This window comes from Gasterosteus aculeatus, chromosome 8 (genome assembly GCF_964276395.1).
Source record: "Gasterosteus aculeatus chromosome 8, fGasAcu3.hap1.1, whole genome shotgun sequence".
In the NCBI taxonomy this organism is placed as follows: Eukaryota; Metazoa; Chordata; class Actinopteri; order Perciformes; family Gasterosteidae; genus Gasterosteus; species Gasterosteus aculeatus.
Window position 1 is genome coordinate 5,576,024 of NC_135695.1, and position 8,330 is coordinate 5,584,353.

Here is an 8,330-nt window from a genome sequence, read left to right on the forward strand (position 1 = left end):
CCGGGTTTGTCATTAAGCTGCATACAATTGTATTCATTTCCTTCCGCAAATGACGGGAGATCTTTTGATTTATTTCGCTTTGTCTTTATTCTACGCAACAAAGGGTCAACTAAATATACAATTAATACATTCTGTCCTCTGCAGCTCTTCTGTGTTGCACGTCAATACTTTGAGACAAACAAGGTCAATCTAACGTAAATGCTTTTCAATATATGTTACATATCTGTCCTTCCTGCACAATGAGCATGAATCTAAAATTAAATTATTAATATTCCCCAAATTCCAATTAACTACTCTTCTGGCTGTTGGTAGATAAACACTGCAATCTACTGTAAACTTTAAACAATTCATATATTGTTCATAGTTTGAAGTTAAACAATTCGAAGCTGTAGTTTGAAGCCAAGTGGTTTTTATTTGTCTATATTTAGGGTATTGTTCATTGTTCAATTTCATGTATGGGTTCAGACACTGGTATTGTTTTAAATGTGTCGGTTTATCATCGGTATTGGAAAAACCCAAACGATTCTCATCCCTACTCTCATGTCTGTGCGCTCAACGCGAAGCTAAAGCCAGCCGCTGGTTAGCTTAGCATAACCACTGCAGACAAGAGGGCTCGAACGGGAAGTTTAACGATCCGGATTCAAGAGTTTATATATTTCCGACTTGAAACAATGGACCAAAATCAAAAATCGTTCTTTATTTATTCTTTAAAGTGTTTGCTTTCAAGATCAAGATGAACGGGTCATAGAAAACAAACAGAGCAAAGTGTTTTATGCAGCATGTGAAGTGGATGAGCTCCATCAATACAGATACACCGTCCACACACACGTTTACTTTAAAGGCTCATTTCCATATTCAAGATACCTTCACTGTAACCATAGAGACGTGACATCATGATGGAACATTTCTCCATGTTCCATGTTCTATGCTCCATGTTCTAAGCTCCATGTTCTAAGCTCCGTTCACCTCAGCATAAGGTCTGTGGCACATTCAGTCAGTTAGTTTCAAACCTCACATCTACACACTGAAGGTAAGTGAGGAGTCCAGACAGACTGCAGCCGTACGGCTGTGAATGATGTGATGTGTCGGTGTATCGCGTGGTGAAAGCTGTGATTTACAGTTAGTACTTGAGATAAACCTCTGATTCCTGCTGTTATCATGTACATGTACACAGAGACGCATATAAAAGATATAAAAGTACTTACACAGAGACACTCTAACATGTTGTTATGCACAGAGACTCACTAAACATGAAAAGCATATACAGAAATACACTTTAACAACCACAATATATAATGTAGATACAAACATGAAATAACTAAATGAAGGTACATCAAATTAAAATAATTGGATCTATGAATGTTTTCTCACATCCCGATGATCCTCCTCACGTCTCTTCTCCTTGTCTCTTACCCACAGGCACCCTCTCCCTTTTCCCCCTCTATCACTTTCTGGCCCTCTCCCCACCCTCCACCCTCTCTCTTCTTTTCCCCCTCTATCTGTTTCTGCCCCCACTCTCCCATTGTCCCCCCACTGTCTTCCCCCCGCCCCCATCTCTCTCCCTTCCTCCCCACTTCATTTTTTTTGTTTTTCAAATGAACAAAACGTTTGACCTGGATTTGCTCCATATATGTGTGTGTGTGTGTGTGTGTGTGAGAGACTTTCTTCAGGTGTGCTGGGGACGTCCCTCCTGCAGCTGACCATCATGGGGGTAAATGGCTGTGCCAAGCCAGTGTGGGGGGATCTTCAGTGGAAGCCAGAGCGGAACCAGAGACGCGTGAAAAAGGAAAAGGAAAAAGGAGCCGTACTCGTCTTTTGGCAATAAATGTTTCCTGATTCCTGTTGGAGATTTTGTTCTACACACTAACAACATTAACGTGTTACTAACTTTTCTTTCTTTCTTCTCAGGAACTAAACATGAAAAGCATATACAGAAATACACTTTAACAACCACAATGTATAATGTAGATACACACATGAAATAACTAAATGAAGGTACATCAAATTAAAATAATTGGATCTATGAATGTTTTCTCACATCCCGATGATCCTCCTCACGTCTCTTCTCCTTGTCTCTGCAGACCAACAGGACGCCATCAGGACGCCATGAGGACATCATCAGGACGTCACGTCACCGGGGCGCGCTGAGAGTCGACCCCTCAGGAGCAGCTCCAGATCCACACAAAGACTCACTAACGTTTCTATTTACCCACAGGCCCTTTTCCCCCTCTATCACTTTCTGGCCCTCTCCCCACCCTCCACTCTCTACCTCTCATTTTCCCCCTCTATGTGTTTCTGCCCCACTCTCCCGTTTATTGTGTTTTTTTTTTTGTTAAATATGTCACGTGTTTATTATTATTTGAAAATAAATTTTGATAAAAATAAAACCAAATGAATCCATTTTCTTTTTTTCAGACCAAAGAGAATCACGTGTTCTTTATTACTTGTTGACTTAAATGAAGTGAAACAGCAATGATGTTGCTGCAGGACAAACTCTCCCAGCTGCACGTGCCCGACTCCACCTGCAAGTGGATCACTGACTTCCTGTCTGACAGGAAGCAGCACGTGAAGCTGGGGAAACATGTCTCAGCCTAAAGTAGATGTTTCCTACATGGAACATTTTGATTAAAACATGAATGTTTCTAAGAAATGAAGTCAGGCAACTGAAAGCACAAACAAATCCAATAAAACAAATTCAAACCCCGAGTTCAACAAGATGTGTGAGCGATCAGAAAAATGTGTGTTAACTGCTCCCAAAATGACAAATCCTAAATATTCTAATAGGCTAATTTACTCGCTCCAACGTTAATGGTAACTTGATCTCAACCGTCTCTAGTGATTGAAATCAGCCAACGAATCAGAGGGTTTGTTCCCGTCGTCGATGTTCAAGACAATTTTTGAACCCTGTAACACATCTAGTTGTCTTTTTATTTATTATGGTATAATACTAAATACTAAATTCATGTATTAAATAATAGTTAGACACAAATCTATCGATACGAATCTTGTTGGAGAAGTGATGAACTACTAGATAACAACTCTTGTGGAGCACAGAAGAGGCTGAAAAAGGTCCTCAGGCGGCTGTGATTGGGACCTCCGGTGTGCAAGTAAAACAACTTTCTGACCCCCTTCAGTCCTTAGAAGGGTTCCCAGGTTACAAATGAGTACGGCACATTGAGTTTAAAGGTGAAAGAAATATTTATGGGTTTTGATTTTGCGACCAGTGCAATCTCCCCCACTCCCTTTTCATGTGGAATGTCCTGACGAAGAGCCAACCCCAGTCCTCCAGATGTCAGGAGAGTCCACCAAGCAGGCAAGAGGATGACAAGGGCCGAGGAACGGTGAGGACGACCACGTGGACACGGCCCCCTCCACTTCAGGCCTTGGCCCCTCCTCCAGATGACCAGGGAAGAGGACCTCAGGGAGGCAGCGCCCTCCACCTCAGGCCTCGGCCTTCTCAATGAAGAGCCGAGCAGATGAGTACCTGTTGTCGTCCAAATGGGCCGACTTTCCCTGTAGGCTTTGCTCAGGCTCAAAGGCATAAAGGCGGCAGCATATTTTGTGAGTGACGCCGAGTGCGAAAAGTGGTCGGTGGCAGCTTCCTTTGTCAGGACGGCAGGTTCCGGTGGTCGGTGGCAGGTTCCCTTTTCGGAGCGGCAGGTTGCATTGGTCGGTGGTCGGTTCTTCTGGTGGTCGGTGGAAGGATCCTTTCTCAGTGGAGACATGGACCCGCCCCCTCCTCCTCATGCAAATGACATGTTAATGAGCATCTTCACGGCCACGCGTTCGCCGTAAATCATTTTTTTCTAACTTTATTGAGAATCAGGCTCAACACAGCGACCTGCAAGTAGCGCAGCGTCTTAAATAAAGTGACGTGTGTCTTAACCTCGCCAGCGTCCTATGATGTAACGGTCGGTCGCATGAACCGTCGCCAGCTTCCCATGATGAAATTGCACTTTTATGTTCATATTGAGTTTGTATCCTTATGTTTGAAATGCACTTATTGTGACCTTAGTCGCTTTGGATAAAAGTGTCAGCTGATGTAATAAACGACCTGTCAGTCTGTTCTGGTCATGGCCTGTCAATCTATGTGATTACATCTACCACTCATGAACGTTAGGTCAGTCTGATTCAATCCTTAACAATTTCCCACCAACTTAAATAGGATCCATATCAGTGTATTCCCCCTTTTGACCTCATGAAAATGCGGGTTCTAAATTAAACTAATACCACCACATTTTACCTCATTGATGGGGTCTTCAGTCGCAGTGTCCCTTTCCTGCCAGGAGGGGTCGTGTATACATTTCAATTCATAATTGTCTAATATTATAACATTAACTAATATGTCTGTGTGTAAAACAAGGAAACGACTCTTGTCTCAACTGTATCAAATATTTTGAATATTATTATAAATATATTTTTTTCCAAAACCGATTATTCTGCATCCCATGCGCAAATTTGGCTGCAGAAACCGGGGTGAGGTGGGTCACTGTATATTCCCCGCAGTTCTCCTCTCTTTCCACATCCAATGCATCCTTTAAAAAGCACATACATATTGTAGGTTAACACAAGTCTCCGTCCAACATGAAATAACAGTCTCTGCCTGCAAACTGACATGTATCAAAAGTCATTACATTACTGTAAACACATGGTTATGCAGCACAACATTTTCATTAATACCTCCAGAAAATGATTTGAATTTTCTCCAACAGCCTGCACATGTCTGAATTGTTTACATTTCAATTATTTCTCTTTTGTAGCTTTTGGAAAAATTTTCTGGAAAGACCAGCAGGGGTCTACTGCAGTAATTTGACTGTGACAGTGTCAAGGTACCCCCTTGAACTCTGTCACCTCTTTTTCAGAATAAAACCTCTGCTTGCCTTCATTTTTGTTATCAACGTAAAACAAAAAGAAAGCATCATGCCTAGGATGCTCTGAAACTCAGCCATGATGACAACAGAGACATAGAGGGGGATGTTTCTGAAGGTCCTGAAGAACATTGATTGGCTTGTTGGCTTGATTTGCCTTGACTTTTAGTTAGCAGGTCATTATGACCCTGAGCAGCAGAGGTGTCTCACATATGTTTATCTCCATAACACAATGAAGAGAAGAACAATTCAAAAGGAAAAATAATTCAAAGAAATATATTGTTATAGTAGGGGAATGGAATTTATACATAGGTTTTAAAGATGTAGCAAAAAAAAGTGATCCAAAACAATACTTAGGAAAATGTGCGATTACATAATAGAATAAGTGTTGCAGGTCTCTCAACCGGTGTGTTTGTGTGTGTTGGGCGAGGGGGTATGGGGGGGGGGGGTGTGGGTGTTCAGATTTAAACTGAATGAGGATTTGAAGCAGAAAAACGGGTACAAATGTAGAATAAATTATTATTGATAAGAATCTATTAAGAGGTTATTTAATGAAGACAGAACTGACATTTTAGCAGCTATATTGTCTTCTCTTGAAAGATCTATTGAGAAAAGTAAGTCATGTTCTTCAACCAGGTAGTTGTGGACCAATACTAAAGTTTGATAGTGTGCTATTACTGATTCATTTGTTAACACAAAATTAACATTGTCATTGTGCTGAAAAAGGTGATAGGCGATCTCTGTAGAATATTTCCCAAAAAGAATTACACCGTGTCACATGACATGATCACCAGTGCATCCGTTCTTGTTAGTTGACCCTATTGTTACATAGTTTGTCCTATCAACGGATGATGACATTGCACAATTTTAACACATCATACATAGTTTTTTGTTAAAAAAAAAGAAAAAGAACTACATTGTACAAAAAGTGGATCCACGTAGAGATTGCTTTTATGGTCAATGTATCCCAGAAAGAAAACATAAAATAAATATGTAACGCCCCCGCCCCATGTGTAAAGATATACAACAGTATATAAGTATATAGATAAATAGTTTGACTAATACTACTTTCTTTTTATTATTTGATGTGTCACCATTGTCGCCCCATCTTCACGCTGATCTTCAACCAATCACTCGAGCTGTGTGAAGTCCCCTCGTGCTTCGAACGCTCCACCGTCATGGGATTAAATGACTACAGGCCCATCGTCCGTCTATGGTGATGAAACTTTGGAGAAGCTGGTGTTGGGGGATCTGTTTGTTTGTGGACTTTAGCTCTGGATTGAACACCATCATACCGGGGGGGCTTCTTCTACTCTCCCATCATGTCTACTCCCTGTTCTTCCATCGCTGTGTGGTTTGGATTGGCCACCAAACAAGACCACAGACTACAACGGAATCATCAGGTGCGCAGAGAGAATGATTGCCACAAGACTGCCCTCCATCCTGGACTTGTACATCTGAGGGGCGAGGAAACAAGCAGGAAAGATTACTGCAGATCCTGCGGACTAAGGAGACGACTTGTTAAATATAAGGTCAAATAAATGTATCATTTTGAATGTATATTTTATATTGCATAGTTGTTAAATCATTATTTCAAATTTAATTTAATTTTAATTATTTTATATATTCCTGTTTATTGAATGAACTGTGTGTTTTGAGACCTGACATGTAGGCAAAATCAAATTTGTACATATACGCATATATGGGAAATAAAACAGATTCTGTTCTTATTTCTGAGTGACACAAAGTTGTTCAAACAAGGACCCCTCCTGGCAGGAAAGGGACACTGCGACTGAAGACCCCATCAATGAGGTAAAATGTGGTGGTATTAGTCTAATTTAGAACCCGCATTTTCATGAGGTCAAAAGAGGGAATACACTTTTATGGATCCTATTTAAGTTGGTGGGTCCATGTCTCCACTGAGAAAGGATCCTTCCACCGACCACTGGAAGAACCGACCACCGACCAATGCAACCTGCCGCTCCGAAAAGGGAACCTGCCACCGACCACCGGAACCTGCCGTCCTGACAAAGGAAGCTACCACCGACCACTTTTCGCACTCGGCGTCACTCACAAAATATGCTGCCGGGACGTCGCCATTAATGCTTTTGAGGTGGCCAATCTCTGACTGATCAATAGTTAAGAAACCCAGATATTTCTAATCACGTTACCACCAGAATGAAGGTTACATTCAGTATATTAGGCTGTTCGGTGGAGAGGAGAAGCAAAGGCAAATCATATTTTTACGTGTTCACGTGTCATCTCATAAAATGTAATGTTTATAAGAAACTTCCAGTTGTTTAAACAAGATGTTTTGTTTTGATCAATATTAATAATGTTAGAGACGAATTATATGGCTATAAACAGCTCATAATACATAATTAAAAATACTAATGACATTAGTTTTAATCCATACATATGTACTATTTTGTTTCCTAATCTTTTGAAGTGTTTTCTATACAGAGAAGCAGAAACACCCTGAAGGGCCTCAGCAAAGGAGAGGATGACCGGATTCAGCGACTTTGAAGGCTCACAGGTTTCAGAGCGGTTGGAATGAATTCAGCCACGTGGTCAAAAAGCCCCGAAGCTGCTGTGATCGATCGGCAAGAGGATCAGCATCTGCTCCTATGGATCAGCTGCGCGGACCCAAGTCCTTGGTGTTTGTTTACACATATTCTAAGGTGCGGTCATGTGATCCGAGCGTCGACGCTGCATTCACTGCCTGAATAACTATTACTATAAGGCACATTTATACAAAGCGAACCTCTGATCTGCTGATGATGTACCGAGTTTGGCTCTCGACTCCTCCAGCCTCTGGATCTGGTTCTCGATAAAGAGCATCGCCAGAGCAAATGCCATTAGGTTAGGTGATGCCACGACAGTCACCCAAGGCGTTTCTTCCTCTCCTCCAGCTGTCTGAGGGGTGCCAGCCTGTCCCGGTGTAACGCCACCCAGCGCCCCCTGCCAGGCATCTGCACCCGGTAGACAACCTCTCCCAGCCGCTCCAGGACCAGACACGGTCCCACCCAGTGGCTTTCCAGCTTAGGGCACCTGCCTTTCTTCCGTTCAGGAGTGTATGTCCACACCAGCTCCCCAGCCGCAAAGTGTCGGCCCTTGGCCCGGACGTCATAATTCCTCTTTTGTCGCACGCCCGCACTACGCATGTGCAGAGTCCAAGCAGTCCTGCAGCCGCCTGGCGTAGTCCGGGCCTGTGAGTGGGAGAGGGCCCAGAACGTCTACCCCCAGCCGCTGCATGGGCCCCCCCACTGGAAACTGCTGTAGCTGAGCCCTGGACTGGCCCTGTGGTCCTTTGCAGGCAGTGCAGAGATCACAGCACCGACAAAAGTCTTCAACGTCTCTCCTCAGCCGCCCCAAATAGAAGGCTTGACAGACCCGCCGGAGTGTATTGGTCACCCCAAAGTGACCGGAGCCTGCAGAGCCATGCATGGCTTCGAGAACAGC

At 42.9% G+C, this 8,330-nt stretch overlaps 1 long non-coding RNA gene across 1 annotated transcript; it reads left to right on the top strand.

The window, feature by feature from the left end:
* The first annotated feature begins 1,018 nt into the window (after positions 1-1,018).
* Positions 1,019-2,387, top strand: LOC144411350 (uncharacterized). Its single transcript, XR_013468497.1, has 2 exons — positions 1,019-1,995; positions 2,082-2,387. It is a non-coding gene; the product is annotated as an uncharacterized LOC144411350 (long non-coding RNA).
* The last annotated feature ends 5,943 nt before the right edge of the window (positions 2,388-8,330 follow it).